This window comes from Octopus bimaculoides, chromosome 12, assembly GCF_046866305.1.
Source record: "Octopus bimaculoides isolate indiv1 chromosome 12, ASM4686630v1, whole genome shotgun sequence".
Classification (NCBI taxonomy): Eukaryota; Metazoa; Mollusca; class Cephalopoda; order Octopoda; family Octopodidae; genus Octopus; species Octopus bimaculoides.
The window spans coordinates 38,024,766-38,036,653 of record NC_142939.1 but is presented as its reverse complement, the minus strand read 5'-3'; the positions used below and the strand labels follow the sequence as shown (position 1 = coordinate 38,036,653).

Below are 11,888 nucleotides of genomic sequence, written 5' to 3'. Positions count from 1 at the left end.
TGTTGAAAAAGAAAAATAACTGATTTTAACTCACAGCATTCAATTATTAAACATTCATAATTGGAATGAATACAATTGAATATTAATTATGGAATTTTGATTTGCTGTTGGGTGACTTTTGGCCAACCCTGTGTGTGTGTGTGTGTATATGTACATATATGTATGCATATATATTTATACACATTACCCAGGCTTATTCCCAATTTTCTTTTTTAGGAGGGGGTAGCCACAAGACAAACACCATTCATTTCTCAGCTCAGAGGTGAGCCGCAGCAGCAGGGCCTGATAGCATATGCTGGTTACATACCACTTTGAACAACATCAAATTCACTTATCCAACCACAAACTCTCCAAGCTTTTCTATCATAATCTCACTCCAACACTTCCAACCACCAAAGCTTTCCTCACTCCATCCATCCACACAAGTCTAGATCTGCCTCTGGTTCTACTTCCTACCACTTCTGCCTTCATCACTCTTATCATCCACTCCTCATCCATCCCATCCATGTGGCCAAACTACCTCAATGTTTGTCTATCCATTTTGGTTGTTAGATCTTCTCTCATTCCTGCTCACCTTTGCAGCTCCTCAGTCTGTCCTTTTGTGTCACACCAACCATAGCCCTCAAAAACCTCATTTCAATCACTAGTCGCCTTCTCGCCGCTTTCAGCCCCCACGTCTGCACCAAATAACACTGTCAGCACAATCATGCCCTCATACACTTTTTCGCTTTCATACTCAACCTTTTATCTCTTAGCACACTTTCCACAACTACAAGTATCTTAATCCCCTCCCTCACTCTATATCCCACTTCCTCAGCCCTCCCATCCACTGTCGCATGATCCTAGATACTTAAGAACACTCACATCCATCTCTCTAGCATTGCATCACTTTACTCTTAGCTACATTCATGTTTAGTTTCCTCTCACGCACTCATCCTAAATCTACCAGTCTTCTAAGTTGCTCTTCTGAGACTGCCACAAGTGCTGTATCATTAGCAAAAAAACAACACACTCGCCATTTTCTCCTACCATTAACCTCTCTCACCACACTGTCCATGTATAGATTAAACATAAATTATATAGGTGCAGGAGTAGCTGTGTGGTAAGAGGATGGCTACTCAACCAAATGGTTCTGGGATCAGTTCTACTGTGTGGCACCTTGGGCAAGTGTATTCTGTACCCTTGGGCCGACGAAAAGTGTGAGTGGATTTGGTAGATGGAAAAAGGCCATTGTGTCTGTCTCCCCCCCCCCCTCTTGCCATTGCTTGACGACTGCTGTTGGTGTGTTTATGCCCCCTTAACAGCTGTTTGGCAAGAGTCTGATAGAATAAGTACTAGGGTCAATTTGTTCAACTAAGTGCTCCAGCATAGCTGCAGTCAGACTGAAACTAGTAAGAGAATATGTGCATGGATGTATGTATATCTAGGGTTTGATTTCATCTAGTTTCAGCTCCTGATCTGTGGCCATGCTGGGGCACTGCAATTTGGTGTTGCTACGATTTTATTTCCCTAATTCTTTTTAGAAATTGACATTTGGTGCAGGAGGGAGTTTGATGCTGCTGTCCTCATCTGCACTTCTTGTGGTGAAGTTGGTTCATCTGGGATGCTTGGCAGTAAGAGGTTTAGTTTCGTTTTGAAGACTTCTTCACCCCATGTAGAGCTCTCGGGTCCTTCGGGAAGATTAAGTGCTGTGGGCTTTTAAAAACCAGACTTGCAATATTTTGTCTTATGTCTTGATAGCAAAGTTAGTCCTTGGCACTATGCAGTGGAGCCTTTTTATAGTATTGGTGTAGCTCTCAATGCCAAAGTTTAGTATAAGTCCATCTAGGATCTTCCAGATAATCTAAATCTCTTCAGTCTTGCCCAGTACCATAGAGGCTGTGTAGCTTCATTGGACTGCAATTAATTTTACACTGGTTGGTGACCATAGCTAGGAGCAATACTTAAAGCAGATTAAGACAAGTGTCCTCGAGAGGAACATTCTCATCTGATCCCTAGTTCCAAAATTTTAAAGAATCCATGCGTATGTATGTTGTGGCAATCCATCGGTTACGATGACAAGGGTTCCAGTTGATCCGATCAACAGGACAGCCTGCTCGTGAAATTAATGTGTAAGTGGCTGAGCACTCCACAGACACTTGTACCCTTAACATAGTTCTTGGGTAGATTCAGTGTGACAAGGCTGGCTCTTACACAGGTAAAAAGACAAGAAAGTTATGGTGAAAGAGTACAGCAGGGTTCACCACCACCCCCTGCCGAAGCCTCATGGAGTTTTGGGTTTTTGTTCAATAAACACTCAACACCCAGTTTAGGATTTGAAACCCTGATCCTACAACTGCAAGTCTGCTGCCCTAACCACTGGGCCATTGTTCCTCCACGTGTGTGTGTGTGTGTGTCTGTACATAACTGGTCAGATTGGCTGACAGTACTGCAGAGGGCACGTCTGAGAGAGCCACCACAAATAGTAGTGGCCCCAGTACAGTTTCCTGTGGGTCTGCTGAGAATTGGTGTCTCTTCAGAGTGAGCATCATTGGTTACAACTGTCCAACCCCTTCCCTTCAGAAAAACATGCCACTTGCCTGGTAGCACGAAGGTTGGGCAGCTTGTGACATACCATGCCTTGATCAACCTTGTCAAAGGCATTGAAAAAGTCAAGGTATATCATGTCTACAGCTGATTGGTTTAGCTGTTGCTTCAGTGCCCAGCTAAAGTGCTGCAGCAACTGTGTGAGGCAGCTCCTCCCTGGACAGGAGCCATGTTTCTACTAGGAACATGATCAGCCTTTTTCTAACAATGTGTTCTATGTGAAGTCAGACAGATGGGCCTGTTGGTTTTAGGATCTGCCCTGCTCCTTCCTTTATGGTCAGTGCATGTCATACCCTTTTTAGCAGGTTGGGAAGTTTACACATGGAAGGAAACTCAAAGTACCTGCAGTGGCTTTGCAAGAGCCTTTTTACATGTAATTGATGGTTCCCTCTTTTCCAAATAGATTCATTACCTTGAAAAACTCCTTTGGCTTGTCTATTTTCCAGTGGAGAAGTGAAAACACTATGGAATTGTTTTAGTGCTCCACCTATCTTCTCCAGGTCTGCAGTTAGCCGTTTTTACCAAATAGTGGCCCTATCTTACAGCGTACTGAGGCAGACTCTTTTGCCGTGTAGAAGGCTTTAGGATTTATTTTTAACTTAGCTGCCCAGGTTTCTCTTCTCTGGGAGATTTTGAGTTTATTTTTCTGTCGTGTGGGATTTTACACTCTCATTAAGGTAAAGTTTTCCTGATACGAAATCTTGCTGGAGTATCTGCTTTTCATGTGACTTCCAGTCAGCGTTACAAAAGTTTAGGCTAGATAGGGTTTGAGAGCCATCTGTGTGGAGTGTCTTTAGTTAATTATGGACCATACATTGTCAGTTCTATCGTGTTATGGTCTGAGAATACTCTTTTACTTGTTTCAATCATTTGACTGCGGCCATGCTGGGGCGTTCTTTTAGTCGAGCAAATCGACCTCAGGACTTATTGTTTGTAAGCCTAGTACTTATTCTATCGGTCTCATTTTGCTGAACCGCCAAGTTCCGGGGATATAAACACACCAGCCTTGGTTGTCAAGCGAAGTTGGGAGGACATACACATATATGTATATATGATGGGCTTTCAGTTTCCATCTACCAAATCCACTCAAGACTGGTCAGCCCGAGGCTGTAGTAGAAGACTCTTACCCAAGGTGCCATGCAGTGGAACTGAACCCAGAACTATGTGGTTGGTAAGCAAGCTACTTACCATATAGCCTATACTGTTGGTGATATATTTACATTCTGGATAATTTCTGCCTAGTTTGTAAAACAGAGGTCAAGGATATTTATGTGCCTGGTTGGAGACAATGATCTATTCCATGAATAGCATTTTCGTATATATATATGTGTGTGTATGCATGTATATTGTTCATTTTTTTTTTCTTGTTGTTTATTGGTAGTTTCAGCTCAGAGTTGCAGCTATCCTGGGGCACCGCCGTTTTGCTACTCAGTTATTGAGAGCGTCCTCCAATATATGGTATTTGGTGAATAAGAGAGTTTGCTGTCACTGCCGTGATTCGCATCTCTTGGTGGCAGGTAGGTTCATCTGGGATTTTTGACCGGCAGAGCAGTTTTGATTTGGAAACGTCTACAACCACTGCCTTGGGAGAATATGTGTGCATATGTATATATATATGTATATATATATATGTGTGCGTGTATGTTTATATATATATATATGTTTAGATATGTATGTATGTTTATATGTATATCTATATATGTTTATATATATATGTTCATATATGTATGTTTATATACGTTTAAATATATTTATGTATATATATATATATATTTTTTTTAAAGTTTCAGCTTAGAGCTGCGGCCATGCTGATGCACCACCGTGTTGCTACACTATTATTACAGGGAGCCTCTTACAATATGTGGCACTTGGTGAAGAATGGAGTTTGATTAAGAAACCCTCATTTGCACCTCCTGCTGCGTGGTAGGTTCATCTGGGACCCTCGATAGGAAGAGGTCCAGCTTTGATTTAAAAACTCCTACATCTACTTTGTGCAGATTCCTCAGGCTCTTTGGGAGAATATTAAAAAGCTGTGGGCCCCTGAATCCCAAGCTGTTGCAGTAACTGGTCCTGAAGCGCGATGGCATTGCTGGGATCTTTGGCACTATGCAGTGTCGTCCCGTTCTGGCATTGGTGTAGCTTTCAATGCCAAAATTTGGCACAATTCCTTCCAAGATCTTCCAGATGTATATTACTGCATACCTCTCCCGCCTTCTCTACAGGGAGTAGAGTCTTAGCTGTTTCAGCCTTTCCCAGTAGCTGAGCAGTTGCAAAGAGACAATCTTCTTTGTGAATCTCCTCTGGATTGCTTCAAGGTCTGCTTTTAATTTCACACTGCTGGGTGACCACAGCTGTGAGCAGTAATCCAGGCGGCTGAGGACGAATGTCCTCCAGAGGATCATGGTTTCCATATCTCTGGTTCTGAATGTTCTCAGGATCCATCCAGCCAATCATCTGCACTTTGTTGCCATTCTGGTAATGTGCACTTGGAAAGAGGTATCATCACTCATGTCGATACCCAGGTCTCTCACTGATTTAGGCTCTGGGATTGAAATTCCCTGTGGACCAGTGTACTCTGTAAGTTTCATATTTAGTTTTGGACGTTGGTAGCGCAGGGCTTGGAATTCTTCAGCATTAAACTGCATATTATTGTCCTCAGCCCATCTATAAACTGAGTCCAATTCCTGCTGCAGGTGTGCAACATCACTGGAGTTCTGTATTTTCTGCGAGACTTTTGTATTGTTTGCGTAGCTTGCAAGAGTGGCTATCCGGGCACTTGAAGGCATATCTGAGAGAGCGACTATAAAAAGCAATGATCCCAAGACAGTGCCCTGTGGAACACCGCTCATTATTTGTGTTTTCATAGAGGTGGCTCCATTAGCCACGACTGCCTGACTTCTATCTTTCAGAAAGTCATGTAACCACTCTCCAAATTTTCCAGCTATGCCAAGATCACGCAGTTTGTGGCATATCACACCATGATCCACTTTGTCAAAAGCTTTTGCAGAATCAAGGTATATTACGTCCACATTTGAGTTGTTGAGTAACTGCCTCAACACCCAGTCGTAATGTTGTAAGAGCTGGGTCAGGCAGCTCCTACCTGGTCGAAAGCCATGTTGGGTATCACTCAGCAATTTATTTTCTTCAAGGAATGCGATTAGTTTTCCTCTGATTATCCTTTCTATGACTTTGCTGATGTGTGAAGTCAGAGAGATAGGCCTATAGTTTTTGGCATCTGCTCTGCTTCCCCATTTATGGATTGGGCATATTATTCCCTCCTTCAGCTTGCTTGGCAGTCTTCCGTTTGCGAGAAAGCTCTGGAAGAGGATCTGGAGGGGTTTTGTCGGCATGCTTACACGATTTAAGGAGGATTGCTGGGAAACCATCAGGGCCAGCAGTTTGTGTCCACTTCATCTATAGCTAGTAGTACATCTTCTTTGCTAATGTTGATGTATTCCATCGTAACTGCCTCACTGGTTATAGGGGAGGTAGCAAAGAAGTCTACTGGTTTGTTTACTTGTCTGTGCTCCAATGGAGTGGTGAAGACACTTTTGAATTGCTCATTCAGTACCTCACTGATCCTAGTTGGACTGTCTGTGAGGGAGCCATCCTTTTCGAAGAGGGGTCCAATCTTGCAGCGTACTGAGGCTGTTTCTTTTGCGTAATGAAAGAAGGCCTTTGGCTTTGACTTAATGTTTTTTATAACCCAGGCTTCTTTGTCTGCTCTCTCCTTCACATAGGATTGTTGCAGCCTTTTTTCGATCTCCATCAGTGTCGTTTTTAGGCGGGACCTTTGGCCATTCTTGGGATGCTGGTTGAGTCGATTTGCAACTTTTGTCCGTCGTCTCATGAGGATCTTCCTCTCCATTGGAATCTTGTTCCTATTTGTTTTGGCCTTTTGCTCTGGGACATATTTCTGGCTTATGGCTTGCACAGTAGACATGAAACATTCTAGTTTCATTTAATGTCTGGTGTGGAGAGACATTTTGGCCAATCCTCTCTGGGGATCTCTTTCTGAATCGATTTCCAGTCCGCTTTGTGGAAGTTCAGATTGGAGAGATTTTGGGTGCTTCCTTTAGGCTGTATGTCTCTGGTTTCTTTTGGCCCAAACATAGACAGCTCTATTATGTTGTGATCCGAAACTAATGTTGGCGTCACTTTCACATCATGAATGATGTCTGTATTGTTCGTGAAGCACAGATCTAGAATGTTATTCGCTCTAGTTGGTCTGAGAACAGTTTGCTCCATGAATAGGGCATTGGTGAGGTTGAGCAGGCATTCCACCTGTGCTTGCTTGCGATAAGTCATTCCTGAGAGTATGAGACCTTCGGGCCATTTGATGTTGGGGAAGTTGAAATCACCCATATGAAATATGGTCACATGGTGTTCCAGTTTCATGAGGATTTCTTTAATTCTAGTGAGGCAATCCTTAAATTTGGAGCATCCGGTGGGCAATATGTATTGCATATGACTATATTATGCTGTCTTGTGTATACAATTAGGGTGTCTCATACTGAATTTGTGTATGACAGTAAGACCTGGGGTGTGAGGTCGTCACGGATGTATACAGCAACTCCACCATGGCTCCTTTCCCTTCTGTCTGTTCGCAGTATGGCATATTTTGGTACGTGTACTTCTGCGTCCTGGAAACTCACCTCAGCCCTGGCTGAGGAGAGTTTCCATGAGTGCTATGCATAGGGCTTGATTGCATGCAGCAAAGTCTCTCAGGAAATAAATTTTGCTTTTATTGTTATAATGCAACAGGCCCCAAATATTTAGTAAAAGTATTGGCGTGATGCCTGTGCAGGCGTTAGGGGAGGCCATCCTATGTCTGTTGACTGGTGGTCTTGCGCAGTGGTGGGCAAGGTTCCTCGTCCGTGCTTGGTGTAGCCACGTCAGCCGCTGCACAATCATTTGTGCCATGCACAACAAAGACTCTTGCTCAGCTGCTGCGTTGCGTATGATCTCTGAAGAGCGCACGTCTTTGGTGAATTTTCTCCTTGGGGACATCTGTCGTCTTTCCTCTTGGAAGTTTTTATCCTTTAAACCTTTGTAGTTTTGGTGGGGTGTCGGGTGGGCAAACCGGCAGTTTTTGCCGTCTTCCCCATGCCAACATTTGCCTTGCAGGTAAAATTTGCAAGTTCTTGGGTGCCTTCCAAATTTTCATCTTTCCTGTAGGGTCTTGGATGGCATTGGATCCACCTTGGGATTTTGTACTTTTTGTTTGGTGGAATGGGGTTTCGGTTTTTACCTCTTTATACCTGTGTTCCGTTCTTCCTTTTCTTGTGGGTACTGTTTTCCTCTGGTTATCTATTGGGGTGAGGGCTCCTTTCCTTTGTAGGACCACTGGCACAGAGGGGCTTCTATTTGCTGCTTCTTTGGCTCCTCTATCCTTTTCTGCTTGGTCGTTCACAGGAGTGGGTGATCCATTCTTTGGAGGAGCCACTGGGTCAGAGAGACATCCGGGTGTTTTTTCCTTTTCCTCCTCTCCATCCTTATCCTCCTTTCCACAATAGTTTTCGATTATGACATCTAGGGTGTCCATGTGTGGTCTGATGAGTGCATACGAGCGGAGGAATTCATTCTTCTTCCGCTCTATCTGATCAGTGGTTCTGTGAAAGCCATTATTCTTCAGTGCAGCAGTGATGATGTTGTTTGGAGGATCGCCACTAGCAATCATCCATACTCGCAACAGAAGATCTAACTCTTTCTTTTCCCACTTTGGTGCCATCTTCGTTTTTTAAGCCCAGAAGGGGAGTAGAGGATAGAGAGGAAGTGAAAGATAGCGGGAGGTACAAAAGAAGGGGGGGATTAGGGAAAGAGAGAGGGAGATGTGAAGGAAAGAGAGTGAGATATGAAGGAAAAAGAGAGAGTGATGAGAGGGAGTGTGGGGTGTTAGAGAGACAGAGGGAGGTAGAGGAAGGGGAGAGAAAGAGAGTGAAGGAGAGGAGGGAAAGAGGAAGAAACAAGAAAGGATGAAAGATGTGAGAGGAAGGGAGACACGGACTGAGAAGAGGGGGAAAATGAAAAGTGTATGAGGGAGAGGGTGAGGTGACAGAAGGAGAGGAAGGTGTTGTGAGATACGATGGAAAGGGCAGAGAACTGAGAAAAGAGGAAGATATGAAAGCGAAGGAGAGAGATGAGAAAAAGGAGTGAGATATGGAAAGAAGAGGGAGGGAGATGAGAAAAAGAGTAAGATATGGAAGACAGGTAGGTGTAAAGAGATAAAGGGAGAGAGAGAGAGGAAGCGGTACTTATGAAAAAGAGTGGGAGCAGGTAACAAAGATGTGTAGGAAAACGAAAAATGAAAATTCGTAATTCTAAATGGGATTTGTAATTCAAAGAGTTGTAGAGATAAAGCGAAGAAAAGAAACGAAACGATAGTGAAAAGAAGGGGGTGGTTCGTAATGGTTTCTATTTTTAAAAGAGAATCAGAGCTAAGTGGTCGTTGTAATAAAAGTTAAATGAAAATTATAGTGAGAATTCTCAGATTTATTGGGGCAAGCGAATAGCGGAATCGGGATAGCCCAGTGTCGCCTTCCTGGCACTTGTGCCCGTGACATGTGTAAGTATTTTTGAGCGACATCGTTGCCAGTGCCCCTGGACTGGTTCTTGTGTGGGTGGCACATGAAATACACCATTTTGAGCGTGGCCTTTGTGCGGGTGACACGTAAAAGCACCCACTACACACTCTGAGTGGTTGGCGTTAGGAAGGGCATCCAGCTGTAGAAACTCTGCCAATTCAGATTGGAGCCTAGTGTTGCCATCTGGTTTCACCAGTCCTCAGTCAAATCATCCAATCCATGCTAGCATGGAAAGCGGACGTTAAACGATGATGATGATGATGATATATATATATATATATATATATATTGGAGCCTGGTGTTGCCATCTGGTTTCACCAGTCCTCAGTCAAATCGTCCATCCCATGCTTGCATGGAAAGCGGACGTTAAACGATGATGATATATATATATATCCATATATATCATCATCATCATCGTTTAACGTCCGCTTTCCATGCTAGCATGGGTTGGACGATTTGACTGAGGACTGGTGAAACCAGATGGCTACACCAGGCTCCAATCTGATTTGGCAGAATTTCTACAGCTGGATGCCCTTCCTAACGCCAACCACTCAGAGAGTGTAGTGGGTGCTTTTATGTGTCACCCTCACGAAGGCCAGTCAGGCGGTACTGATATATATATATATATATATATATTGTTGTATTTGGGGATGGTCATGTTGCCAGTTTAGCCAATAAAAACACACGCACTGTATATTTGGTGTTAATTTGCTTCAGTTTTATATTACATTACATTGCATTAATCATATTTCGGCCAGAGTTCTTTCGTCACACTTCTGTGAACTCATCAGTGGTCCTTTGCTTTCTTCTTTCTAATATGTGTGTCCCTCCTTGCTAACGATCAGCCATTTTGTATTTTGTATTCCTATTGCATGTGTCTTCATTTGCGCATGCGTATCCCTCTATGTGTGTCTATATTTGTCTATGTTTAGTAAGTGCATGTGTGTGTATGGGATGCCTGTATTATCTCTATCTTCTGTTAATACATGTTCGTTTATTTTGTTTTTATTTATTTATTTGTTCATGTGTTTATACCTACTTTTTGTTTTTGTTTTGTTTTTTGTTTTTTCTTTTTTGTATTTAATTTTATTTTAATTTTGTTAACGTATGTAGTAGTTAATTCCATTTGTTTATCTATGTATTATATTATATTTTGTTTATATTGTTATCAGTTTATGGGGATTGTATTGTCATATGTTGTGGTTTGTTGGGGGTGTGTGCTAGTGTTCCATTCCAGTTTCCTATTCAGGCTAGGTTTATCTTTTATTATGTGTGTAGCTTCTGTAATTTGTCTAAGTGCTGCATCTGTTCTATGTGTGGACAAGATTTTAATTTCTATGTTGTTGAGTGAGCCTCCGTGTTCCTGCTCAGCGTGCTGGTACAGAACTGATGAGCTCGTCTCTTCCTTAAGTTCCCTCCAATGTTCATTTACCTGCTCTCCTATGCTCCGTGCTGTTTCCCCTACGTACGTCGTCTTGTTACTGCATCGTCCCTCTGTACATCTTATACTATAGACCACATTTCTGGCTTTACAGTTTGTTTGTAGGCTAAATCTGCATACAGTACAATTAGTATCAGTACAGGGGATTCTCCTAAAAGGGTAGGTTCTACCGATAAGGGATTTGATAGGGTTGCCTGACCTTTCAACAACCTTAATTCTTAGCTTAAGTTTGTCTAGGGCTCTTCTGAAGCGGTACGCCATTTCGCCTCTAGGGTTGGTGTCGATGAACATGACACTCTGGTATTTGTGGCTATCATACCATGAGTTGGCCTTCCCTATTTTCTTCTTAATCCTTTCAATGGTGTTCCATGATTTGCTCCTATAAAGTGGGCAAATCTCATTCCTATCGTTACGTTTGATGGTTTTAAATTTCCTCATAGCTCCTTTGTATACTCTGATCCTTTCTTTATGGCTGTAACCTGTGAACGAAATGTTGTATATGTCTCTGTAGGGTTGCACATGCAGGACACATTTCGCATTACTCTGATGAGGTCTGCCATCAATATATTGAATTTGGCATTGTTCGCGATAGCTGAGTTCCAGTGGATCAGGTATTTGGAGGCCATAGATTTGGCATAGTGTGAATGAAGGATTCAGGTTTTATTATTCTCAGTTTCCAGCCAGAGTTCTGTATCTAGTACTGGTAGTCTATGGTCAGGGTGTTTAGTAGGGTAGTCTATTGTGACCCTAATACTCTGGTGGATGGAGTTAGCTATTTGCTGGATGCTCTCCATAGCATTAGTTTCTATTTCTATTTCACGGATTCTATACGTGGATATTTACTTTTGGAATGGAAATATACTCCAATTACTTTTTCTTCTTTGTTTTTTCTTCTCTGCATCACTCTCATTTCTTACTGCATATCTTCTCATACAGATGTAATAAACCTTATTTTCTACTATGACCGTCTCCGATGAAGGAATACATTGAATTTTCCCTGAAACAGCTGTAAGACATTCTACATAAAATATAAATTTATTTATGACATTGGTCTCTTTATCTTGTTCTTTTTTTATATGTACACAGGCTAATACACGACCCATGTTATATTCCCCATTCATGTTACAACCACATCTAGGGCAAAACTAGTTGGTATACAGCACTTACTCGGTAATACCTGTATCATTTGGGTGTGGTTGACTACATTACCCTCCATAACCTTTATATGTACGTATATATATATATATATATATATATATATATATATAAAGAATAAT

The 11,888-nt window shown here is 42.3% G+C and overlaps 1 long non-coding RNA gene across 1 annotated transcript; it reads left to right on the top strand.

The window, feature by feature from the left end:
• Nucleotides 1-3,969: 3,969 nt before the first annotated feature.
• Nucleotides 3,970-11,663, top strand: LOC149133076 (uncharacterized). The gene is made up of 2 exons (XR_016243828.1): nt 3,970-4,103; nt 11,548-11,663. It is a non-coding gene; the product is annotated as an uncharacterized LOC149133076 (long non-coding RNA).
• The last annotated feature ends 225 nt before the right edge of the window (nt 11,664-11,888 follow it).